Source organism: Corythoichthys intestinalis, chromosome 18 (assembly GCF_030265065.1).
Source record: "Corythoichthys intestinalis isolate RoL2023-P3 chromosome 18, ASM3026506v1, whole genome shotgun sequence".
Classification (NCBI taxonomy): Eukaryota; Metazoa; Chordata; class Actinopteri; order Syngnathiformes; family Syngnathidae; genus Corythoichthys; species Corythoichthys intestinalis.
In genome coordinates, this window is record NC_080412.1 from 4413274 (window position 1) to 4440128 (window position 26855).

At 42.2% G+C, this 26855-nt stretch overlaps 1 protein-coding gene across 1 annotated transcript in view; it reads right to left on the reverse strand.

Annotated features, from left to right (window-relative positions):
* Positions 1–538: 538 nt before the first annotated feature.
* The window catches only part of LOC130906334 (gastrula zinc finger protein XlCGF17.1-like), a 100074-nt gene continuing 73757 nt past the window's right edge, over positions 539–26855 (reverse strand). The window contains exon 4 of the transcript XR_009061304.1: positions 539–18860. The gene's annotated coding sequence lies outside the window, so the exon portion shown is untranslated. The remainder of the gene's footprint in view (positions 18861–26855) is intronic.

Consider the following 26855-nt stretch of genomic DNA (forward strand, 5'->3'; position numbering starts at 1 on the left):
CCCACCAACCACGGAAGAATGTGAAGGAAGCACAACGACGTAAATCAAAGCAGCAGTGTCTCGTCTTGGCCATAGCAGCGTCACATGGCCAGCCAGCTTTTACTCTAAACGAGGGGTCCCCAACCGCCGGGCCACGGACTGGTACCGGTCCGTGGTGCATTTGCTACTAGGCCGCACAGAAATAATCATTTATTAACAACTGCATTCTGGCCGAATTAACTTTGGCCTATGCCCATTAACACACCAATATCCCTGTCTACTCTAGATATAATACTGAAGGATAGAATGTCGTCATACAAACCGGATTCGGTTGAAGTTGGGAAGTTGTGTAAAATGTAAATAAAAACAAAATACAATGATTTGAAAATCCTTTTCAACCTATATTCAATTGAATACACTACAAAGACAACATATTTAATGCTCAAACTCATAAACTTTATTTTATTTTTCAAATAATAATTAACTTATTTATTTAACTAATTAAATTCCATGGCTGCAACACGTGCAGTAGAAGTTGGGAAAGGGCATGTTTACCACTTCACCTTTACTTTTAATAACACTCAATAAACGTTTTGAAAGAGAGGAGACTAATTCTCTTAGCTTCTCAAGTGGAATTCTTTCCCATTCTTGCTTGATGAACTGCTTCAGTTGTTCAACAGTCCAGGGTCTTCTCTGTCGTATTTTACACTTCAATAATGCACCACACATTTTCAATGGGAGACGGGTCTGGGAGAACCTGGACTCTTTTACTTCGAAGCCACGCTGTTGTAACACGTGCAGAGTCTTGCTGGGCGTCCATGAAAAAGATGTCACTTGAATGGCAGCATACTTTGCTCCAAAATCTGTATGTACTTTTCAGAATTTATGTTGCCTTCACAGAAATGTAAGTCACCCATGCAATGGGAACTAATGCACCCCCATACCATCACAGATGCTGGCTTTTGAACTTTGCGTTGATAACAGTCCGGATGATCTGCTTCTTCTTTGGTCCGGAGGACACGACGTCCAGTGTTTCCAAAAACAATTTGAAAAGTAGACTCATCAGACCACAAAACACTTTTCCATTGTGCATCTGTCCATTTTACATGAGCTCGGGCCCAGAGAACCCGGCAGCGTTTCTGGATGTTGTTCATAAACGGCTTTTGCTTTGCATCGTAGAGTTTTAACCCGCACTTACTGATGTAGTGACGAACTGTATTTACTGACAGTGGTTTTCTGAGTTTTCCTGAGCCCATTTAGTGATATCCTTTACACACTCATGTCGGCGTTTTGATATTATGGACTGTAGATGTTGAAATCCCTAAATTCCTTGCAATTTTGCTTTGAGAAATGTTGTTCTTAAACTGTTCAACTATTTTTTAATTTATTTATTTATTTTCCCTTCAGGCATGACACATTCAAACAAACATACAACATTTATATGTGTTTACAATTAATTCAACCCGGAAAGAAAAGGGCTGACGGGAGAAGCCGAAGCTTATTGAAACCCGTCCCCAGTATACCATTAAGGACGCAGAAAATATCAAATGTCAAATTTTTGACATTCAGATTTCGTAATGATCACAAGGTTTTTTTTTTTTTTTTTTTTAAATAATAACCATCCCCTCTGATTGTTCATTTTCCCAATAGTCCACATTCGATCGATGTGCTCGTTATGTTGATTAGATCCAGTAGACTAGTTCATAATTTAGTACTTAGTTTATTCAGTTGATTCGATCCAGAAGATAGGGAAAAGCTGAGGACCGATGGTAGGCCGTGTCCGCCACACTCCTTTTGTTGACTTAATCCTTGTCGCAGTTTTTGTTCCTTGCTGACTCCCGACGAACATTCATCTCAAGGTTGCGCAGCTTCGTAGTAGGTTGCATCGCCATTTCGGTTGTGGACTCATGGCCTGGGGGACTGGCGTCGCTAGGTCCTTCAGAAGGACCGTCCCAGCGATCACTATCCCACCTGGCACAATCAGAAGCTGCCAGCAGCGCACCATAAGGAAACATCCTCGATATCGTTCCTCTTCGAGTGTGGTCAGACGCCGCCATTTACCCCAGCTATCCTCCACAATATCCAGACGTTAAAATGTTTTCCAGGCAGGCGCGTTGTCCAGGTTCTGGCAGGACAGTGGCCAGTCGACCAGTCCCATGTCATTACAAATTTGAAGAATTTGAAGTCAGTTGTCTGTGCATTTACAGCCAACAGATGATATGACATTGTGAGTTCTGTTTGCATTGGCTTTGAGTTCCCTTTGTTTTGGGTTTTTTTTTTTGTCTTCCATTGTTTTGGGTACACTCGGTTTTGCTTCCAGCTTTGAGTTGCCACCCAGACATTATTTAACATTTGTACAAACCAGACATTATTTAACATTTGTACAGTTCTTATTATGTCCGAGTTATCTTGAGTCAGCAACATAATTATTTCATAAGGTTTGTTTATACCTCCTCTTAAAAACAGCCAATGACCCTGAGCTGGTCACTGCAGAATCTAGTTTGTTCCAAAGGTTTACACCAGAGTAAGGAACCGAAAATGATTTTGTGTGTTGTTCTAGCGTAGTTAAGTTTAAACACATTTCCCCCCCTCAAATCGTATTTCGATTCCCTAGCCTGGAAACGACTTTGCAAGTTATACGGAAGGCTATTAGTTGAGGCTTTGTACATCATCTGTCCCGTTTTGAAATTTATTAAATCATACTGTAGGAGATAGTGACTGGTTTGACATGCATCCCCCCATCGGTGTATTTGATTTTCACTAGTGTTAATATATTTTTGTGTTCTATCAAATTATTTTGTGTTTCCGCATTGCAATTGAAGTCATCGTTTCTGAGACTGAAATTTCCGAGGGCACGAAAACGCACCTCGTGTGATTTTGGAGGGGAGAGGAAAAGAGAACGTGGTTGTGAACTTGTTGCTTGTGGGCGCAACAACAAAGAGAAATAAAAGTGGAAATCTCTAAAGATACACTGGCAGACTTCTTCCTTGTGTCAAGCTGCAACATATTTGGCGAGCTAGCCAGGAGGAAGGGCTTTAAGGACGAGCGTGAGTAAGCGTGTGACATATTTATGTCACACTGCTGTTGCCATAGTGTGCACTTCCTGTGGGCGTGGTATTACAGTATAAAAAGGAATCTCTGTTATGTCTCTGACATATATGATGAGAAGCACACTGAATAAAGAAGTGTTGTTCCATTCAAGTCTCGGCCTTACATGTACTTAGATCAGGGTGGTACATAACAAAAGTGGCGACGAGGACGTCTGGACCTGCGTCAGCTTGGACGTGCTGTTTTTGGAGTTTACTGCGGGTCGCGGTGCTCCAGGGGACAGACTGCGCCGACCTCAGCTTCCACGTCGTGACTTCGTGGGGAGGACGAGCGGAGTTTTCAAAAGGAGCTTGAAGGTGCTGTATAACCAGGCGCTATGGCGGGAGTTATCGGCGCTGTTGGTCTTTTTGATGAACTTGTGGAACAGTGGAGCTCGTACACAGAGCGGTTCGGCTATTTCGTGGAAGCTAACGAAATAGCGGAAGAGAAAGTGGTGCCCACGTTTTTGAGCGTTATTGGGCCAAAGACTTTCAATTTACTGAGAAACTTGCTTCAACCCGATAAACCTGGTAGTAAAACGTACAGGGAAATCGTGGAAACTCTTAATGGACATTTTTCACCCAAGCCCCTTGTGATAGCAGAGAGATTCCGATTTCACAGGAGAAATCAGGAAGAGGGGGAATCTGTCACTATGTTCGTAGCGGCGCTGCGGAAGCTGGCTGAACATTGTGAGTTTGGTGATGTTTTAGAAGACACATTAAGAGACTGGTATGTGGACTGAGAAATGAAGCAACACAAAAGAGGTTACTTTCAGAAAGTGGACTGACATTAAAGACAGCCTTTGATGTAAGTGTGGTTATGGAATTGGCTTCAAAGGAGGCTCAACAACTGAACATTACGAGCAGAATACACCAAGTGGCAAGTACTCAAAGCAATGTTGCTGGTCCCTGTTTTAGGTGCGGTAAAACAGGGCACCTTTCCTCCACCTGCTGGTGCAAAGAAATGAACTGTCATCATTGTGGGAAGAAGGGTCATGTTGAGCGTGCCTGTCGGAAAAAAACAAGCACAGACAAAGATAAGGAAATGAATGACAAGAAGAAAACAAAGAAATATGTCAAAGCGGTAGAGAGTGCCTCTACTGCCGAAGTTGACAATGACGTGCACACCGTGCATGTAATGAGCGTGGACGGGAAGTCAGGGTGTTACTGGGTCACACCAAAGTTAGAGGGTCACCCAGTCAAAATGCAGATAGATACTGGATCACCGGCATCGCTTGTGTCCTACCAAGTCTATAAACAGTGTTTGAGACACCTTCCATTAAGACCGTCAGACACTGTGTTCAAAGCGTACACTGGACACAAAGTGCACATGAAAGGAATGACTGACATTACTGTGCAATGCAAGGATCAAACTGCTAAACTTCCAGTGTATGTCACAAAAGGGAATTTTGTTTCCATCATGGGACGACTGTGGATTAATGCACTTCGTGTAAATTGGCTAGAAGTTCGGCAGCTGTCAGACGGTTCTTCACAACTACAAGTCATTCTGGACAAGAATGAAGAGGTTTTCCGTGAGGAATTGGGCAGCATGAAGGACATTACAGTGAAATTGCACATTAAACCAGGAAGCAAACCTGTGTTTATGAAGGCTAGGACAGTGCCGTATGCTATTCGTGACAAAGTCGAGGCTGACCTGGATGCATTGGTCAAAAGTGGTGTTTTAGAACCAGTCACCACCAGCAAATGGGCGACACCAATTGTGCCGGTTCCGAAAAAGAATGGCGGAATTCGCACATGTGGCGATTTTAAAGTGACTTTGAATCCGGTGCTTTGTGTGGAGCAGTACCCACTTCCATTGATCGATGATTTGTTTGCAGGTCTGAGCGGTGGTCAAAAATTCAGCAAAATTGACCTCAACCAAGCTTATCTGCAGATGCATGTGGATGAAGAATCACGGGAGTGGCTGACAATTAACACGCACAAGGGACTTTTCAGATATTGCAGACTACCTTTTGGCATCACATCTGCTCCTGCTCTGTTTCAACGGGCTATGGATCAAATTTTGAGTGGATTGCCAGGAGTACAATGTTACTTGGATGACATTCTCTGCACCGGTGCCAACGACGAGGAGCATCTTCGCAACCTGGATGCTGTCTTAAAAAGGCTAAGGCAGTATGGTCTTCGAGTGCGCAAGGAAAAATGTGAATTTTTGAGACCATTGGTGGAGTATCTCGGCCATGTGATAGACCACGAAGGACTACACAAGGCTCCATCGAAGACAAAGGCAATTGTGGATGCACCCGCCCCAGAAAATGTGAGTCAGCTTAGATCTTTTTTAGGTCTATTAAACTATTATGGACGGTTTATTCCCAATTTGGCATCACTTCTTAAACCATTGCATGAGCTGTTGTGCAAAGATGTAAAATGGAAATGGACGACTGAGTGTAACAAAGCTTTTCGTAATGCGAAAACCGCCCTGAGTTCCTCAGAGGTTCTCACTCATTTCAACCCTTCATATCCAATACAGCTGGCATGTGATGCTTCACCCTATGGGGTGGGTGCTGTCATCTCCCATGTGTTCCCGAACAGGGATGAAAGACCAATTGCTTTCGCATCAAGAACACTTAACAAAGCAGAGTCAAACTATGCTCAATTGGAACGAGAAGCATTGAGCATTGTTTTTGGTGTGAGGAAGTTCCACCAATATTTGTATGGAAGGAAGTTTACTCTGTTAACGGATCACAGACCGCTGACAACGATTTTGGGACCTCATGCAGGAATCCCTTCACTGGCTGCTGCACGTCTTCAGAGGTGGGCTTTGTTGTTATCAGCTCACTCATACGACATCAAGTATCGTAAATCTGATTTGCATTGCAATGCTGACGGACTCTCGAGGTTGCCGCTTCCTGTCACCAAACATGAACCTACCTCAGTGGACATATTCTATTTCCGAAATGTTGAAACATGCACCAATTTCAGCGTCGCAGGTGAAACATGCAACTCGGAACGACCCCGACCTGTCAGTCGTCATGGACATGGTAATTAAAGGACAAACCAAGTGTGAGAACGCCGCTCTCAAACCTTTTTTGGATAGGAGATGGGAACTTTCTGTTCAATCGGGTTGTTTGCTGTGGGGGAGGAGAGTGATTGTGCCACAGTCATTGCGTGCTAAAATGCTTGCGCAACTGCATGCAGGTCACAGTGGTATTGTTAAAATGGAAGAAATGGCGAGAAGTTATTTTTGGTGGCCAGGATTAGATAAACAGATCGAAGAGACGGTAAAAACTTGTTCATCTTGCCAGAAGATTCGCAACAATCCACCTGCAGCCCCACTTCATCCTTGGGATTTTCCTCAGGACCCTTGGCACCGCATTCACATTGACTTTGCGGGGCCTTTTGAAAATCGAATGTTTCTGGTTGCTGTCGATGCTCATAGTAAGTGGCCAGAGGTCGTTATCATGAAATCAACCACATCGGAAAAGGCAATTGAAAAGTTAGGGGAGATGTTTAGTCGTTTTGGAGCTCCTGCACAACTCGTCTCAGACAATGGGCCCCAATTTGTGTCAAAAGAAATGGGTGAATTCCTGCAAGCCAATGGGGTTCCACACATTAAGTCGGCTCCCTATCACCCGGCAACTAACGGCTTGGCAGAGAGGTTTGTGCAGACCCTCAAACATGCTCTCAAAGCATCACAAGGGCAAAGTACACTCCAGTACACACTACACGAATTTCTCCTCAAATACCGAACATCTGTGCATGCAACTACCAAAGTATCGCCAGCGAGCCTCATGTTTTCTCGAGAGATACGAACTGGCATGGATCTTCTGAAACCACCAACCCTGAGCGAGATTGTTCAAATGGATCAACGGAAGCAAGTCAAGTACAGAGACCTGCATTCCAAGAACCGAGTTTTTGCACCTGGTGACTCTGTTATGGCCCGGAGTTACCAGAGTAAGGAAAAGTGGGCCCCTGCCACCATCATTGCTCAAACTGGGCCTGTTTCCTACACAGTTCAGACAGCTGATGTTGTTTGGCGTCGCCATGTGGATCAATTGTTGGGAACACCAGACACTACTCCAGAACTGTCTATTGATTGTGATGATGCTAGCAGTGTAATTATACCAGAAATGTCTAGCTTACCGGATGTGTCAGAAATACCAGAAATGTCTAGCTTACCGGATGTGTCAAACCCAAACAATCCTGCTGTAATTGTGTCTAATTCAACCAATGCACAAACAGAACCTGAACCGGTATCGGAACCTGTTTCTACAAGTGGAAAATCGGAAGTGACTGTAGAACGTCGTTATCCTACACGCGACAGGCCTGATAGACTGGATTTATAAGTAATAAGTAATGAGGGAAAAACCGGTGGTATTTTTGTGTTTATTTCTGGGACATGTTATGTAAGGGGGGAGGAGATGTGACATATTTATGTCACACTGCTGTTGCCATAGTGTGCACTTCCTGTGGGCGTGGTATTACAGTATAAAAAGGAATCTCTGTTATGTCTCTGACATATATGATGAGAAGCACACTGAATAAAGAAGTGTTGTTCCATTCAAGTCTCGGCCTTACATGTACTTAGATCAGGGTAGTACATAACAAAGCGTTTGTGGATTAGCATCGTTAGCAGCTAGCGCTTGCGGCTAATGCTAACGCGCTTCATGCTATCGAAGAAATCCCTTTCTCCAATTACGAACTTGGATCTTTGTTATTGATAAACCATCCTCTGGACACCAAAGATGGATTCGGAAGCACTAAGAGACAAAGTCACCAGCACACTGTGTCGGCTGGATTGGGACCAACTGAGAAAGGTTGGTGACTTCCTGAAATGTTTCTACGGGTTCGATAATGAAGAAGAGGAGAATATCAAGACACTTACCCGGAGAGAATTAATGAAAATGATTGAAAATAAATTGGACAGAACGGAGCAAAGTCATGAGCAGGAAGAAATTGTCCAATTAATTGAAGAACTTTTATTGTTTATGGAAGAGTCTGTCCTGATAAACACTGCTCGTGAACGGAGTGATTCCTCTCACTCGACTGCAACGAAGCAAAAATATGAGGAGCTGCGGGGAGAAATCAAAGCATTGGAGGAAAAACTCCAAATAGCTGACGGTCTGCCTGCTGCACTCCAAAATCCTTCACCAGCAAGAATACCAGAGGTGACTATCCGCAGGGAATTTCGTATCTGTGGGCAAATAGGTGAAGGTGGACAGCGTGACCGGCTGTCTTACACCAACTTGCTCCATCAAATAGAAGTAGGACTCCGTAAAGGTCACAGTGAATCCGAAGTGATTGAAGCAGTGATCAAAGCCATATGCCCAGGGCTAAAATTACGAGACATGCTTGAAATAAAGACTGATTTAACGCTCCCCCAGTTAAAAGTCATACTGAAAGGACATCACAGAGAAGAGGACACCTCGGACCTGTACCAGAAATTGATAAACATCTCTCAGGACCCGAATGAGTCCCCTCAAGATTTCCTGTTCAGGGCCACTGAACTGAAGGACATGCTCCTGTATGTATCCAGAGAAGAACCAGCTGAGCACTACAATGCAGCTCTGGTCAAGAGGAAGTTTTTGAGGTCAGTGGGTACAGGGCTACTAAATGACAACATCAAGTTCCAGATCAAGCCACTCCTCGACAACCTTGAGGTGACAGACGAAACACTTATTGAGCGATTCAATGAAGCAGTGAACCTGGAAGCCGAGCATCGGAGCAAGCTAAAGAGAAACAGTAGCAAGGCCCCCAGGATTAATGTACTGACAACTCCAGAGGCGCTGCAGGCTGGGCCACAGAGCACCTCAACACCGGGCACGGTGGGAGTCAAGGAGAAGCACAAAATGGGACGGACTTCACCGGACGTACACGCCTGCGTGGCCGAACTAAGAACCGAACTGGCTGAGATGAAACTGATGATGCTCGCCTCCTTAAGTACATATAACCATCAACCTACGAGGAGATCAGCTGACAATGACAACGCTAGGAGGAGGAGAGGCTGCAAGACCTGCCAGAACAACGGCGTTGGAGACCACTGCACCCACTGCTACAAGTGCGGCTTATCGAGTCACATTTCAATAGGATGCCGGGTGTCACGTCGGCTGCAGGGAAACGACGGGGGGCCACCGCCACGGGACCAGCAGTGACCCAGCCAACTCATCAGGAGTCCCGCTACTGTCATCACTGTCGAGGGGAGGAACAACGGGATGCACCACTCCAGACTTGTGCAGGCTGCTCTTCCGCGATGTACTGCTCTAAAATGTGTCAGCAGCAACACTGGCCAGAACACAAACGCGCATGTAAGACGGTAAGACTGGTTGAACAGTATTTGAGTGAGAAAACTAAAAAAAATTGGTTATCAAACATGGGTAATGTCAACACAATGTCAAACAAGAAAGAGGGAAAACTTGTTAAACTTATTGGGAGACGCAAAATGGTCAGGTGCACTTTTGACAATGTACCACTTATTGCGTTGTGGGACACTGGTGCACAAGCTACAGTAATCAACGACAGATGGAGAAAGGAAAAATTACCTCACACAAAAATTAGAGGGATAGAGGAACTCTTGGGATCAGAGCCTCTTGATGGCCTGGCAGCCAATCAGACCAAAATACCATTCATTGGGTGGGTTCCTGTAAAATTTAAATTAACTGGTGCTGAGGTTTCAAGTTCTAGTCTGTTGGTTCCTGTACTTGTCTCCAGTGACCCAAATGTAGCTCAGGACCCCATCATTGGATTTAATGTGATAGAGGAACTAATCAATGAACAATTGAAACAAGGTCCAATGATGAATGATTGTACAATGAACATTGTTAGTAGTGCTTTTGACATCGATGTGGTCTCTGCGAAAGCATTCATTCATTTACTACATGCACGCGAAACAGCTAATGAAGTGACTCAAGTGAAAACGGGAAGAAATAAAATTGTGTTGAGTCTTCGTGTAGCGACCACCCTTCGCTGTCGGACACGCATACCGGTTGACGAGGACACCGCAATGGTATTTAGCCCGGAATTGAACCTAGGTTTGCCAGGAGGACTTCACATACAAGAAGTGCTGTTTAAAGCAAAAAGGGGTAACTTGACCACTGTCCCGGTCAGAGGTTGCGCTAGACATTTTCGTTGTCTGTCATTTTGACTGACAGGGTCATAAAAATCCAGTCATAATCTATTTTTACCAGTCACTTAAATTTTTAAAATGATAATGATGACATATTCAATAGTATTTAGTTTTCATTCATTTTTAATTAATATTGTAACGCTTGCTTGGCGGCGAAAAATTAGACGCGGAAGTTGTATTTTTCTCCCTCTTTTTACTCTGCTTACCGCCAACACCAACAAAACAACTCCACTCCCAAAGAAAAAGAGGCAACTATATAGACCCCAATCACCAACGTCACACAATGATCTTAATTGTGGTTGTCAGCCCAAAATCTTCTAAATATATATTAAATGCATCTTACCAGATAAAAAATGACTACTACATAGTCTGTGGATCGTTTGGTGCCCAGATTTCTTGTCGAATTACAGCAGTCCATCTCGCTCTCCTCTTCAGGTCTCTCAGAATACGGTAGAACTTCAAGTCTCTCCGTCTATCTTCTCTGTTACTGCAACCAACCGCCACACACTTCTTCGCCATTTTGATTATTAATGTTAACGAGCAGAAAAACACGCCGTAATAGGAGGCATGTACGTAGCGGTAATGTGTAAACACGACGAGCTGACGGACAATATGGCTGCTCCAGTCAGGGGGCGGAGTTTTGACGTCATGTGATTGGGGTCTATAGACAAGTTTCCTGAGCGAAATACGGGCGCCGCCATCTTGGAAAATGTCTGCTTCGCACTTCCGGTCCGGTCGAGTAGCAGTGTATTAGCAGTGTATTGACGACGATAAAACTACGAAATCAAGCCAGAGCAACCCATGGAATCTTCAAAAATTGATTCAGCACGACCTAGATGACACGTAGATGAGATTGGATGGCAGTTCGTGTCACTTCGTTGATCATTCGTGGACAAAATTATTAACAACGGTCAGCCTGTGTTAACGTGAGGAATGGATTGATACTACGGCCATTAGTGACCAAAATGTGGTGAAATTACAAGTTATATTACATTTGCCAACTGCAGAAGGGCTGACATGGATTGTTTTGTTACAAGGAAATGCTACAAGGTTATGTACATATGATGTAAACACAAATAGTATGTCATTCTTTTTTTTATTGCAGGCATTGATCGCAATAAAACATTTAGACATGATTCAATTTCTTGTTTTATTTAAAACGATTGGTGCACTCCAAAACAGGTCAATATATCACATTTATAAAAGTATTGCAAAAATAGCATGCGAGAATGTGATATTAGACCGCAGCGCTCCGGAGCCTCGTGAACAAATAGCGACATCACGGAGGCCCTCGGCGGCATTTAGATGTGCTTTTTTTCCCGTCCTCGGTAATTCCAGCTCCAATAGCATATATTTAAAGATGCTACCGTTCACAAGTTCGTAGTTGGATCACGGCGATCTCGGCGAACCACCGTCTGTCACAATTCCTGCCTCTCTCGGCCTCTCCCGGGAGTCGAGCTGTCATCATCATTGTGGAACGCAAACGATATATGTTTGATATATGGCCATCAACGTACAAGTCAAGTTGTCTTCTCTTTTATAACAGCATTTCCCAGCTGTAAACAAACGGATAAAAACTTGTAACACTTGGATTTATGCAGTGCATTCAAACACGATTAGCAACAGGCGGCTAGCAGCAGTAGCAGAAGCTAGTTGTTGTAAAAATGATAAAACTTCGTAATTACAATCATCATCGTAATATCAATAGCAAAGGCAACAAGTCGTTTCATGCGCCAGATTTTAGGTTTCGTATTTTTAGAGCACATTACCTTCCATAACAGCGGGGGCATGACTGCAGGAGCTGTCAGTTTTGTACATCTCCTTCCCTCCCACCTGTATGACGAGTACGAGCACCCATGGTTTGGAAATCGACATGGTAAGAAGCATGGAGGCCTTGGCTTGGTTCTCCACCCGCCTACATCAAAATAACATTCCCGGGATCTTGTATAAAGACCTTCCAACTTCGATTCCACCGCCATTGACTTCAACGGTAAACAGACGGAAGGGGAAGGAAGACATAAGGAAGTAAACCGGAAGTACCTCGGAAACTTGTCTATACACAGGCGACAATCTAGTCCATCAATTGGATGAGGCGCTGGCACACCGGGTGCACCAATAAGAACCTCGCGTTGATGTGTCAATCACGGTGCTGCCGCTGTAGCTCCAGACCACGGTGACGCTACAATATTCTGACAGAATTAGCCAACGACGTCATGCATTAAGAGAGACAATAGCTAATTAATATGCCACCCTGTGGTCTGGGGTGTGAATTGAAACCTGTCAAAATGACGGACGGACTTCAGTTTTTTCCGTCACCGTTTTAAAAAACCGGTCAACGACGGAAAATATTCGGTTAACGCGACCCCTGGTCCCGGTATCCATCACTAACACCACAGGCCATAGCATTACTATAAATCCATGTTTTGTTTTGGGGCATATTGAAGGGGTTAAAGCAATATACCCAGCAGCCCTACAGTCAGTGAGCACACCAAGACCTGTCACCTCGGCAGATTGTAAAGTTTCACCACCACCTGCCAGTGGCACAACGGAAACATGGGATCCTCCGGTAGTGTTAGACCACCTAACAAATGAGCAACAATCTGTAGCGAGGGAAATGCTCAAGCAAGAGTGTAAAGCCTTTGCTCGGGATGAAAATGATGTAGGATGCATTCCTACCCTTCGCATGCATATTTCTTTTAAAGATCAAACACCAGTCCAAAAAACCTATGTAAGTGTGCCTAAACCACTGCATCAGGAAGTTAAAACATACCTGCAGGACTTCATTAACAGAGGATGGGTAACAAAGTCGAAGTCACCTTATTCGTCACCCATAGTCTGCGTGAGAAAGAAATCAGGGGAACTCAGACTTTGTGTGGACTATCGTGAACTAAATCGCAAATCCGTGCCAGACAGACATCCTATTCCCAGGATACAAGACATGCTTGATAGTCTGACATGTAGTTCATGGTTTTCTGTACTTGATCAGGGTAAGGCATACCATCAAGGGTTTTTAGATGAAGAAAGTCAGCCGCTCACTGCATTCATTACACCCTGGGGTTTGTACCAGTGGGTGCGTATTCCATTTGGCCTTAGTTCTGCACCTGCAGAATTTCAAAGAAGCATGGAGGAGTGTTTGTGGGGGTTACGTGATGACATTTGCCTTCCTTACGTGGATGACAATTTGGTTCACAGTAAATCGTTTGAGGATCACATTGAACATGTGCGAGCAGTTTTACAAAGATATCAGAAGCATGGTGTAAAACTTACTGCAAAAAAATGTGAACTTTTCAAATCAAGGGTCAGGTTTTTGGGCAGGATGGTTTCAAAAGACGGTTATGGTATGGATCCAGCAGAGATCGCCCCCGTGTTAGCCCTCAAGGATAAACACCCCAGGACTGTAGGAGAGGTGCGGCAAATCTTGGGCTTTCTGTCTTACTATAGATCATATATTCAAGACTTTTCACGCATTGCGAAGCCATTATACGAATTACTAGCAGTCTCTTCAACAGCATCCCATGTGTCTGAATTAGAGACACAAAAGAAAAGGAGAAAAGTGCAAAATAAGAAAATTCAAGGACAGTTGCCATCGGCTGCCTTGATTACCTGGACTGACATTCACCATCAGACTTTGTGTTGCCTGGTTGACAAACTGGCTAATCCTCCTATCCTGAGCTATCCAGATTTAAACCAACCATTTGTTTTACATACTGATGCATCTCAATCGGGACTAGGAGCAGTCCTCTATCAGCGTGTGAATGGCAAATTGAGGGTTATTGCCTACGGGTCAAGGATGTTAACACCGGCGGAGAAAAATTATCATATGCATGCAGGCAAGTTGGAGTTTCTGGCGCTAAAGTGGGCTATCTGTGAGCGGTTTCGAGATTACTTGTTCCATGCACCCTCATTTGTGGTTTATGGTTCAGTTGTCTTATATGTGCATTCCATGTTAATGAATCATCAAGTATTATACCTAATACCTTGTGTTCTCCAACACGTTCAATAACCACCTGGTTTACTTGATAGATGACTTGAAGATACTAGATCAGACATGTCCAAAGTCCGGCCCGGGGGCCAAATGCGGCCCTTGGTCAAATTTCATCCGGTCCCCAGCCTCTGTCATAAAATCAATAACGTCTGGCCCGCACATAGACTTAATAAATTGGTCAGCAGTACTGCTACCAGCATATGAAGTAGCTTACACATTAAATGCTGCTCCTCATTTACCCACTAAAAGGCAGCAGCACTCAAAGCAACATTACCCCGTGTGACCCTTTACTCCCAATTTAAAATCTAAAATGGCGACAATCAACAAAAAAAAGTTCACTGCGACGGCCTACGATTCAAGGATTGGTGGAAATTGGACTATTTCTTTACTAAAATACGCAACAACTGTGTCCGCCTCATTTGCAAAGAGACAGTCGCTGTTTTTAAAGAGTTCAATGTGAGGCGATATTACCAAACAAGACACGCTTACATGTACGACAAGATTACAGGGAAGATCCGTAGCGAGAAATTAAAGCAACTTAAAGCCAGTTTAATTTTACAGCAGCAGTATTTTGCAAGAGCCCGAGAGTCAAAAGAGAACGCCACAAAGGCTAAGGAGATTGTTGAAATTATTAATTTAAAAAAATAATAAAGCAAATGTGACACACGGAATGGCTTGCTAAAATTTGCTTAAATATATTGTTCTACGTTAATCACTTCAGCCAAGGTCGGCCCCCCACATTTTTACCACACCAAATCTGGCCCCCTTTGCAAAAAGTTTGGACACCCCTGTACTAGATGTTCTTTCAGACCTTTTTTGCCAAATAGCATATATTTAGTTTTACTAAGGTTTAGTGACAGTTTATTGGCATTGAACCATTCTTGTAGCTTGCCTAATTCCTCATTCACTTGTTGGGTCATTCTGTTTAGGTCGTTACCTGAGAAAAAGATATTGGTGTCGTCTGCAAAAAGCACCATTTTTAATATGCTGGATACCTTGTATATATATCATTTATTTATAGTAGAAACAATTTTGGTCCCAAGACAGAGCCTTGAGGTACTCCACATGTAACTTCAAGTTTTTCCGACCTTTTCCCACTAATTGTCACGTTAGAGTTTTGAGTTTTGCCTTTTAGATAGATAACTACATATCCAGTCTAGAGCTATTCCTCTAATTCCCAGTCGCTCTAATTGATCAAATAATATATTATGATCTACTGTGTCAAATGCTTTTTTCAAATCCAAGAAAATTCCAACAGAATACTGTCCTTGATCAATCGCATCCGTAATAATTTCCATTGACTCCGTCAGCGCTTGTGCAGATGAGTGGTCTTTTCTAAAACCATACTGGCTATGATTTAGTAAGCTATGCTTTGATATGAACTTGTCAAGCCTGTTATTAAAAAGTTTTTCGAGGATCTTGGATAATTGTGGCAGAATGGAGATATAGCCTATAGTTGTTAAATACGTGTGCGTCCCCTCCTTTATATACGGGGACGACTTTCATATCATTCGGAAATGTTCCAGTTTCAAAAGAAAGATTAAAAATATATGTTAAAGGCTGAAGAATGTCATCTATTATAAGTTTTATAAGCCTCATGTCCAAGCCTTGCACTTTTGTCGAGGCTTTGTTTCCCAATGTCCCGACCAGATGCCTTATCTCAGTGTCCTTCACAGGGTGCAAAAATAAGGAGTGCAGGGCCCTTTCCTGTTTGTTATTGTATTGCACATGTGGTATGTTCTCCGCTAATTTAGGAGCGATTGTAACAAAAAATTCATTAAAATTATTTGCAATGTCATCTGCCTTAGTTATCTTCAAGTCATTAGCGTAAAAATGATTTGGGTACGTTTGTACAGACTTTTTGTTTTTTATAATTTCATTCATGATTTTCCATAATCTGCAAGTGTAGTCTCTGTTATCTTCTAATAATTGTGCATAATACTGTTTTTTACAAGCTCTCAAAATAGAGTTTAATTTATTTCGATATTTTTGTACCTAACCTCTGCCTGTTTTGTCTTTTGGGTAATGAAAATTTTGTATGAAGTATTCTTTTTTCTGCAAGTATTTACAAGGGACTTGGTCATCCAAGGTTTATTTTGAGTATTGCGTTGTCTGTGAATTGCCTTCATTGGACAGTGTTTATCATATAGTTGTTCTAGTTTTTTTTTATGAAACAGCCATACGCTTCATTTACATCACTTGTATGATAGACACAGTCCCAGCTTTGAGTTAACAAGTCCTTTTTTAATTCTGCGATATTTTGCTCTGATCTAAGTCTCCCATAGATTGCCGGAGTTTGATTTGTGTTACTTGAGTGCAGAGTATAATTAGTGAAAATTGGTAAGTGGTCGGTAATATCAGTAATTAAGATACCACTTTGGGTCTCATTTGGCATGACATTAGTAAGCATATTGTCTAATAGGGTAGCACTATGCGTCGTAATTCTAGTCGGCTGTGTTATCAATGGATGCAGCCCTAATGTGTACATACAGTGCTGCTCGAAAGTTTGTGAACCCCACAGCGATGGTCAGATTTTTTGTAAAAAAAACTAAAATAACCTTATTAAATGTTAAGTTATACCCAAATCCACAATACTGACATTCCAAATAATGGACTGAAACAAAAGAAATAGTTATATTGTCATTCTTTATTTAACAAAAGTGGTTGATTTAAGAAAAACTCAGATATCATGTGTGCAAAAGTATGTGAACCCCTTCAGTTAATAGGATATTGCGCCTCCTTTTGCAGAGATTACCTCAACCAAACGGTTTCTGTAGTGACTAATCAGCCTCTCACATCTACTTTGGGGGATTTTTGCCCATTCTTCCTTGCAGAACGCAGTCAGTTGAGAGAGGTTTGATGGGCGTCTGGCATGAACTGCTCGCTTCAGGTCCCGCCACAGCATTTCAACGGGATTTAGGTCAGGACTTTGACTGGGCCAGTCCAGAACACGAATCTTCTTTTTCAGCCATTCCTTGGTTGTATTGCTGGAATGCTTTGGATCATTATCATGTTGCATGATCCACCTTCTGCCAAGCTTTAACTTCAAAACAGATGGCGTCAGGTTATGTTCTAGGATTTGACAATATTCCTCAGAATTCATGATTCCCTGGACTATTTGGAGTTGTCCAGGTCCTGAGGATGAAAAGCAAGCCCAGATCTTGACATTCCCACCTCCATGCTTCACTGTTGGGAGAAGGTTCTTTTGGTGGTATGCAGTGTTGACTTTTCGCCAGACATGGCGGTTTTGGTTGTGACCAAACAGTTCAATTTTGCACCTACATCAGTTGATGAAAACTCTTTTTAATTTAGTCTCGACAACACAACTGTTAAAAAAACAAAAAAAAACTACTGAATTGATTGATTAGGAAATCAGGTTGAAATAATAGAAAATTCCAAAATGTTGAGGGGGTTCACAAACTTTTGAGCAGCACTGTAGTACTAGTAAAATCCTCAATATGTAAACTCTTGTTAGGATTTAACAGATCAATGTTCAAGTCTCCACAAACAAAGACATGCTTATTATTCGTTTTCGACAGAAGTTTTCCTCCACATTCAGTGAAAAGTTCAACACTGGAGCCGGGAGCGTGATAGATACAACTTATGATTATATTTTTACCTTTTGAAAGAAGTACTTCAATTGTAATGCATTCCATAAGATTCACAATCTTAGTAGACATATTGTCTAATATATCAAACTTAAGGTTGTCGTCAATAAACAGAGCAACACCCCCACCGCCCTTATCAGTCCTATCCATTTTTGCCATATTATAACCTTGAAGGTTAAATTCAGAGCCTTTGACATCCTTAATCCAGTTTCCGATACAGCAATGACGTTGAACTTGTTGCCTAACTTGTGTAAATAATCCTTGATGTGTTCAAAGTTCTTGTAGAGACTTCTGCCATTGAAATGGATTAATGAAAGCTTACCGTCCAATTTAAAAGAGCTGTTAAATTGATCATCACTGTAGTATTTGCACTCCTCTGGTCTGTTGGCGTAAAAGTATATATCCGGATCGAATATGTCATTTGGTTCATTGGAGCAATCTTCGAATTGGTCTTCCAGCTGTAATTGTGATAAGAGCATAGAGTCCGCTACTTGGGTCATGATTAGTTTTCATAAGCTGCCAGATCTTCGACTTGCTTGATAACTTTCATTTTCTGGTCTTGTGTTTTGACGAAAATTCTGCAATCTGAGGTCCATGTACTCTCAATCTTTCCCGCTTTCTTCAGTTGACGTGCCTTTCTTGCTATTTCAGCGTTGCGGCGGGTTAAATTCTCATTGAAGAAGATGTTGGATCCTTTCAGGAGACGACCTTGTTTGAGAAGGGCTATCTGATTCTTTCGATCAGTAAGCTTCATGAGTATCATTGGCGGTTTATTCCCTTGTGAAGCTAGCGGAAAGCACTGTTGAATGAATTGCTGTTTCACTCTTATTCCCAATTCTTGTAACTTGTCAGTCACCTGCTTTTCCACCGTTACATACTTTGGTTCACCAAACTATGTAGTTTGGTCACCCTGAACAACTTGCGAGTATGCGCGTGTTCTCACTTTGATTCCGGTGATGAGGAGATCGTTTGCACGTCCACTTTGATCCAGATCCTCTGCCAAAGCTTCCAGTTTGTTGATACGATCATCTCTCTCTTTCATCGTCTTCTTCAGTTTCTTGTTTTCAGCCCGCAGCAATTGGAGTTCCTTCAGGATGTCTTGATCAGTGTTGTTAATCTTACTGAAAAAAAGTAATTAATTATAGTTACAAATTACTTCTCCCAAAAAGTAATTGCGTTAGTAACTCAATTACCTGAATGTAAGAGTAATTAGTTACTTGGCAAAGTAATTGGTGATAATTACTTTTTTTTTTTTTTTCCTCAAAAAAAAAAAAAACATTGGCCACACTATGTGAAGTTTTTTGTGAAGATTTTTGGTACAATTGGCCCGAGCCCAATTCTTTACCCTAATTTACCCTTTACCCCGAATCAACTGTTAAAAGTTGTTAAAATTGCTCCCATTATTGCATTAGTTCCCTTCGCTCTACTTTCGACATATGAAAATTTTAAAACTGTTTCATCATTTAAAGATAGATTCTGAAGGAGAAACGATATCGTCATCGCACACACCATATAATTGTTTGCATTAGTCTAACACATATATAGTCTAACACATACATATGATACAGGTTTTCGTAGGCACCGTCTAACTGTTTGCATTAGGCTAACACACGTAATATAATTAATCAGGAAATAGTATCATTTTCATATTTACGGTAGGACTACACTACTAATATAAAATAAATAGCACACCATAGTTTAATGAGAATAGAAGAGATACACAATGCCGTCTTATCACAAGAGTGACGCACCAACTCGGGTAATCTGCTCTCCCGGCAAACTCCAAGGACAAAGCGCTTTGTCCTAAAACAAGTACAACCAGCCCGGACAGCAAAGTTGATAGCGGGCGTCCCAATCCGCGCACGAACCTAAGCCGCCCAAAACCGGCCACAGCGGGGATGGCCCAAAAGCAACGCCCAGAAACGCCTTCGACAAGACCCGCGTCAGCAAAGACTTCAAAAAGACTGGACACTGAGATACGACAGATTTCTTCTGCTCGGAAACATGTAGCCTTGTTTTGGATCCAGAATTGTCCCTCCGTCGTCTGTTTTTGCCTTGTTTTTGACCATTGTCGACAAATAAATTGTCAACCTGTTTTCGGCGAGTGTTCTTCAAGCTTTTGAAACATGGAGTCAGTGTGCAAAGGGTTAACACAGGAACGCGCGGAGTTTAGCTTCCTCCTGGCCTGGCTCGCGGGGGCGTTGAGCGGCGGAGCACATTTCCGTTCTGTTGCCGGCCTCCCCGTGCGGTTTGGGCTGGGAGGACTAAATTCCTTCAATTCAAGTAAAGATTTTGCCGATTTAGAAGTATTTTAGATAAAAAGTTACTTAGGTTCGCTAGGAAGGTTCTCTACAACAGAGCCGTCCTAAAAAGTCTACTGCTTTAAGATGGCGGCTGTCTACTAACTCTTTTAGTGCCATGTCTGTCATTTTGCATCTAGTTATATCTATGTACAGTACATGTGATATCTACCATGTCTACCATATCTACCATAACATTCGGGCGTAGTTTGTACTAGCTATCGGCTACAACATGTATTATTGGAGCTACCTAGCATCGCGTTTGCTCGGCGTCACAACTTTCTTGCCTCCTCCCTACTCCTGCTCTGCTCTGTCGTCTCGGTGAGTCCGTCTCCCTCAGACTTTTCGACCAATATAGTAACGCATAGTAACGCATGCCTTTCCGTCCTCAGTAACGGTAACGGCGTTGCCAAGATGAGAAAAGTAATTAATTAGATTACCCACTACTGAAAAAAATAACACTGTTAGTAACGCCGTTATATTGTAACGCCGTTATTAACAACACTGGTCTTGATTCTGCTTCAAGAGGTCTCGATTTTGGACCAAGAATTCAGCCATAATTTGCTCTAATTTTTGCATAGAAGATTTTAAATCTTCCATGTCTTCAGTCTTGTCAGTCTTTTCTCCTCTTTTTGGTGCATTAGGCATATTGGGAGGTTTTCTATCAGAGATAACGAAGCTCAGGAAAAATGCATCCTTCGCCTTCGAGCGTCTGTGAGATTGTACCAATTTTCTCACGCAGTTGTGGACAAAGTGGTGAACCTCGCCCCATCCTTGCTTGTGAATGACTGAGCATGTTTGGGGAGGCTCCTTTTATGGTACCCACCAGAGCCATATAAAGAGAGTCGCGACACTCTCTGTTCTCGCCGCGGGTGGTCACGTGGTTCATGTAGGGCGTGAATAGTTCCAAACACAAGCAGCGCTGTCGTGGTTTGCAATGAAACTGACTGCGGTAATTGCGACATTTATGGAAAAATGGATCAAATCACGTATCTAAGTACTTGTTTGATTATGTCATTGCATTATGACATATATCTAAGGGCTAGTTTTACATTTGGAGTGGTCAGGCGACAATTGAGAACTATGTGAACTAACACAGAAGGGAACTTTCTCATGTTATGGCGTGAACGTGTCATGTTAATGTTAGCATGAGCAAGGGAAATCGACTTTTACATTGAAATACAAGATGACTGAGGTTTTTCATTTTTCACAGCTAAAATAGTTTTTCCAGAAAATGTCTAGATTTCCTTGATTCACCTACCTGTGGTAATATATTAAAGATGACCCCATGTAGAACATATTTTGTTCCCTAGATCTAAGTGGTAGTTCCAAGTTTGTTTTCTCGTATTGACATATGAAAACATTTGTTTCCCAAAAAGTTTGGGTTTGTGGTCACGGCTTTTAAATTCTATTTTCCACTTTTCTTTCCTGTTGCACTTTCTAATGCTTACATATATGTGTGTATACATTTTCCATTTTATAGACTGTTTGACCTGAAACACAAACAAATGACATTTAACAGTGCAAGACAACTAAATTTTGAATATAGCCTCTAATTTTAGCAAAACCAAACCTGTACCTCTTTAGAGGCATTTTTCATTTTGTACCCAAGCAACACAAAATGATTACAAGACAGGAAAAACATTTTATGATTTTCCTCAACATGGTGTAATGTGTAACAATAACAACTTATTACCTTTTATAAAGAAAATCACAATATTTATTGAAAAACTGGCTTCATGGTTCATTGTTGACACCTAACATTTTATAGATCAGTGGCCTGTGATGGTTTGTGTGCAGCATGGTTTCCCCGAGGACCAAGAGCAGCAGAGAAAAATGGATGGCAATGGTCAGTTGTCAAAACATGAAAAAAATGCTTTTTGTTTTGTTTTGTTTGTTTGTTGCCATTTAAAAAACGGGCTTAGTGCGCACAGCCAGCAGTCACCATCAGCAGGCACCACCAGCAGCATGATGTCCATCCATCCATCATCTTCCACTTGCTCTGGGGTCCGGTCGCGGAGGCAGCAGCTTTAACAGGGAAGCCCAGACTTCCCTCTCCCCAGCCACTTCATCCAGCTCCTCCGGCGAGGTCCCAAGGCGTTCCCAGGCCAGCCGAGACACAGTCTCTCCAGCGTGTCCTGGGTCATGACTATAGGTTAGGGTAGGAACGTAGACTGACAGCAGCATGATGTGGATCATGAAAAAGTAACCTAAAATAATAATATACATTAGTTTTTTTTAAATTATAAATGTGTATTATTTGTTGACATCACTTTTTAATCTATACACATCTCTAAAATATAATATTGTCAAACATTTTGGTGTAAAGAATACAGGTTGTCTTGCATTGACTTGGTATTCTTTCATGAGGGGGATACCTTACTTCAAAGCTTACAAAATGGAGCTAATAAGCTGGTCGTCGACCAATACTCACATATACAGATGAGTGTGTACGTCACAAAGGACCTCTGAAAGAGTTAACAACTTAAAAGAGGTAGGGACAATGAATTTACCCCTGACAATACATTCCTAGTTAGCAGACTCAGCTTAAAAAGTAGCAGAACATCGCTCGTCGACCAATATAAAATATATGTATAATTACGCTACGCATCTACAAATAAAGCTCAACATATACATCATAAAGCGCCTCTGATAGAATACAGACTGTTGAAAATTCAAAAGGGATCGTTTTTTTTCACCAACTTACCTCCGAATATACTTTACAGCCAGCCATTCGTATGAATGCGGTCCGCCCTCGTCAAAGCCATGTTTGGAATTACACGAGGCTCCGTAACCCGGAAGTACCCGGAAGTAAAATCGTATAATGGATCTCTATGGGAGTGTCGTAACCCTCTTTCTAAGGCCCTGGTACCCACCTGCACCCAATTAGCCTGATCACATGTGGGATGTTCCAAATAGGTGTTTGATGATCAGTATTTTTTGCCACCTTTCCCAACTTCTACTGGACGTGTTGCAGCCATGAAATTCTAGGTTAATTATTATTTGGCAAAAAACAATTAGGTTTATCATTTTGAACATTAAATATGCTGTCTTTGTAGTGTATTCAATTGAATACGGGTTGAGAAGGATTTTCAAATTGTTGTATTTGGTTTTTATTTACAATTTCCCAACTTCAACCGAATCCGGTTCGTAGAAATCCATTGATTGGACCGCTAGCAGTATATCTTGTTTTGTACATCTATGTGCGCTTATCCTCGATAATAATGTATGACGTAGGGCGGGCGCATCACATTTGTTCCCAGAAATAATTAGCCCCAACACTAGAATGACTGAAAAAAAGACGTCTTTGGACACATTTTTTACAGGAAAAGGGCACCTGACGAGCCAGAAGATGAGCCCACAACCTCGAAGAAAACAAAATATACACTACTTCCCTATCACTAAAGAACCACAAACTGTGAAGGAGTGGATTCGTGACCCGTTTGTGAATAAACCGAGTGATTCGAGCATGTCTGTGCAACAGGAGGATCAGCTTGTAGAGATCGCAAATGATGGCGACCTTAAACGTACATTTGAGACAACAACTCTACCGAGGTTCTGGATTAAAGTAATTCCGAAATATCCTGACATCGCTAGGAGAGCACTGAAAACCGTGCTACAATTTCCAAACATCATATCTTTGTGAAGCGGGCTTCTCTCACTGTCCCATCACACCTAGATGGGACCATTTTGTCTCAACGAAACAAGCTCAGGCCTCCCACTGATTCAGTGGGTGAGTTCTATTTTCCCTGCACTTAACACGACGGGGCTAAAAACAAATGTTATTTTATATTTGCTGTATTTTTCTGCTGCACATTGCCGGCGTTCTGACAAATTTTGCATACGACGAACGTTAAAAATGGCCATGAATGCAGCGATTCCAAAGTAAACGCTATAAACTTTCTTTCAAGAAAGGAATATTAACTTAAGTTTGATCTTGGACGGACATGTAGAAAAGAGTCCAACTGAATATAAAAAATGGCTTTTTCACCACCACAAACGCTTTGGGAGAAAAATTTTATAAGGATGCAAAATTTGACAGAACACCGGTATGTGAAAAAAAGACCCAAGTCACACCGGTCCGTGGTGCAAAAAAGGTTGGGGACCCCTGCTCTAACGGGTTTAAAAAGACGCCATACGTACCGAACAGGGTCACTGATTGCGTATGAGGGAGGAGCTGGTCGTTGCACATTTGTCACCAAGCTGGCATAAACTGTCAGGTATGACAGCCTTTTGCTGATCGTCAATACACTGAGTGAAACGATCGGTGAGTTTTAGCATAATATTAAAATGTTCAATGCATACTCTTTCCAGGCTGACAGTTGACAGGAGCTAAACCTTGACACCAAAGAGTAAGTGGTCGTGGTCAAGTCGTGGCTCTCTGCTTGGAGGGGTGGAAAACATTAGCGTGATTTGGGACAGCCCTACCCCTACACATGAACGCGCAAAACGGAGGGGAAGGGGTCAGGGGGAGGGCTAAGGGGTGAAATGGGATTCACCCTTAGACTTCAGCCCATTGAGGGGAAATTATTCACAACGAGGTAAATGCGACGAAGAAAGCAGGAAAATGTCATTCTTAATCTTTCTACTCCAATATTTTTACAGGATATTCTTTTTATATAGATGTGCACCATAATTATCGGTCCAATAATAGACCCCATTCATGTGACGTCACAACACTGCCCCCCTGACTTGTGATTGAGATATTGTCTGTCAGCTCATCGTGTTTACATATTACCGCTACATACATTTATCCTATTACTGCGTGTTTTTCTGCTTGTGTAAGGAATCCCCGCCTAGTAAACGAACCCAAAAACCTTCCTGACAATCGTTAACATTGATTAATCAAAATGGTGAAGGCATGTGTGGCGGTTGGTTGCAGTAACAGAGAAGATAAACAGTCATTTTAGTAGTTACTATGTGCCCATTGTTAAAGTGTATGATAACACTAAGGGGTTGTGAGATATCAATAGAACCGTTATGTGGCACGATAACAAATATTAATAAAGTTAACAAAAAAATAAATCACATTCATGAGCAATTATCGAAAATAGATAAAAAATTACGAACATTTCCGAAAGTATTCCAGAAACAGCCGAATGGGGCGGAGACGTCACAAGAAGGAAACGAAAGGTCGAGGCGGGTGCCATCGTTGTTTATCGACGAGAGAGTAGCGTTTGTGTTTTAGCAAAAAAATCGCTAAAATGGTTCAAACCTGTGTGCCTGTACCCCTATGTGGTATACAAGTAGCCATTTGTCGCAATGTAGTACCCATGAGTTCTCCAACGCGAGAAAAAGAGCTGGACCACGCAGACAATGAGTAAAGTTCGTCAGTGCTAAGAGGGCTAATTTTGCAGACCCAGCCTCCGGCACGGTGTGTGGGGTGCATCTGACACCTGAAGGTTATTTGAGCTATGGACAAATGAAATCAGGTTTTGCTAAGAAATTGCTGCTGAAAGCAGATGCGGTGCCCACCTACACGCGCAGCCACCTAAATGTCCCGAGATATCAAGAAAGAGGACGACTGGCTCTGATGCGACCACCCCATGCAAAGCAAAGGAGGGAAATGGCCAGAGTAAGTACTCTTTTATAATAAAAAACATATCACACATTGGATATAGGACTGGACACATGTATAAATTATCGATCGTAAATTATATACAACAAATCCTCTAATCCCATTCATATTTGTGTCGGTTGGCAGAGCGAAAACCGATGATAGCACAATATATGATAATTATTCTATACATTACTTTATTTTGCGGTCACGGTGTATCAGCTTCACAAAAAGAAATGCAAAAGAAACCATTCGGTGTTTCATCGATGTGATTGCTCCCGTCAATGATCCTTTCATTGGGCTGCATTGGCTTTTGTTTGGGCTCAAATTGGAAGCCTAAAACACCAAAGAAAGGTTCGTAACTCTCCTCGTCACCATTAGATGAACATTCGTTACGTCCTTCTACGTCAGATTCGTCGCTGCAGCTGGAAACTAAATTGTCCACCATCATCGCCGCCATTCAATACTAAGCACTGAGCCGAATGTGTACCTATTGTGACGTCACGCACACAATCGGCCAGATTTCCGGGATCTCAGGCGCCGGTCGTTTTAACTTGACAATCGATCCAAATTTCTCTCATTTTCTTGTGTGTAATTACACGAAATGGTATGATATGAATACAAAAGGCATGCGTTTATGGATAAATGATGCAATATTAACATTTCCCCAGGTGTTATACACTTTAAAAGGGCAAATCTCTAAAGCAGCACGGTTTGTTTATCTCGGTCCATGATGCGTTTGAGTCGACAGCCGTCAGACAGCGGCGAAAACATCAATAGTCGTGATGCTAACACGATCGCAGACATCATTAGACGGAGACTACGAAGCTCTTCGCCACGGTCGCACGGCAAGAAGGTGAGCGCAACAACAAGTGTTGTGCCGAAAAATAGTCGCCCTGTGTGAAATGTCCCCCCTGACGGGAGCGCCCACACGGAAACGACTTTCTTGTACCGTGAATATGTATTATTTTACTCTGCTTGAAGTAATAAATGTCATACCTGTGTGATTGTCATTGGGATATGGTCGTGAAAACCTGTAGACTAATACATTTCTGTTCAAAGATGGTTATGTGGTCCAGTCCACGATTCGTTACTAAAATAGAGTACTAATATTTTGCGTAATTTAACTATTTATTTAAAACTGATTTTACAGTCGTAAATCCATTACTGTAATGCGTCCATGAAAACATTTGATGTTTTCAATTCAATAAAGCGTTATAAATAAGCGCTCCCGTCAGGGGGTACATTTCACATGGGGC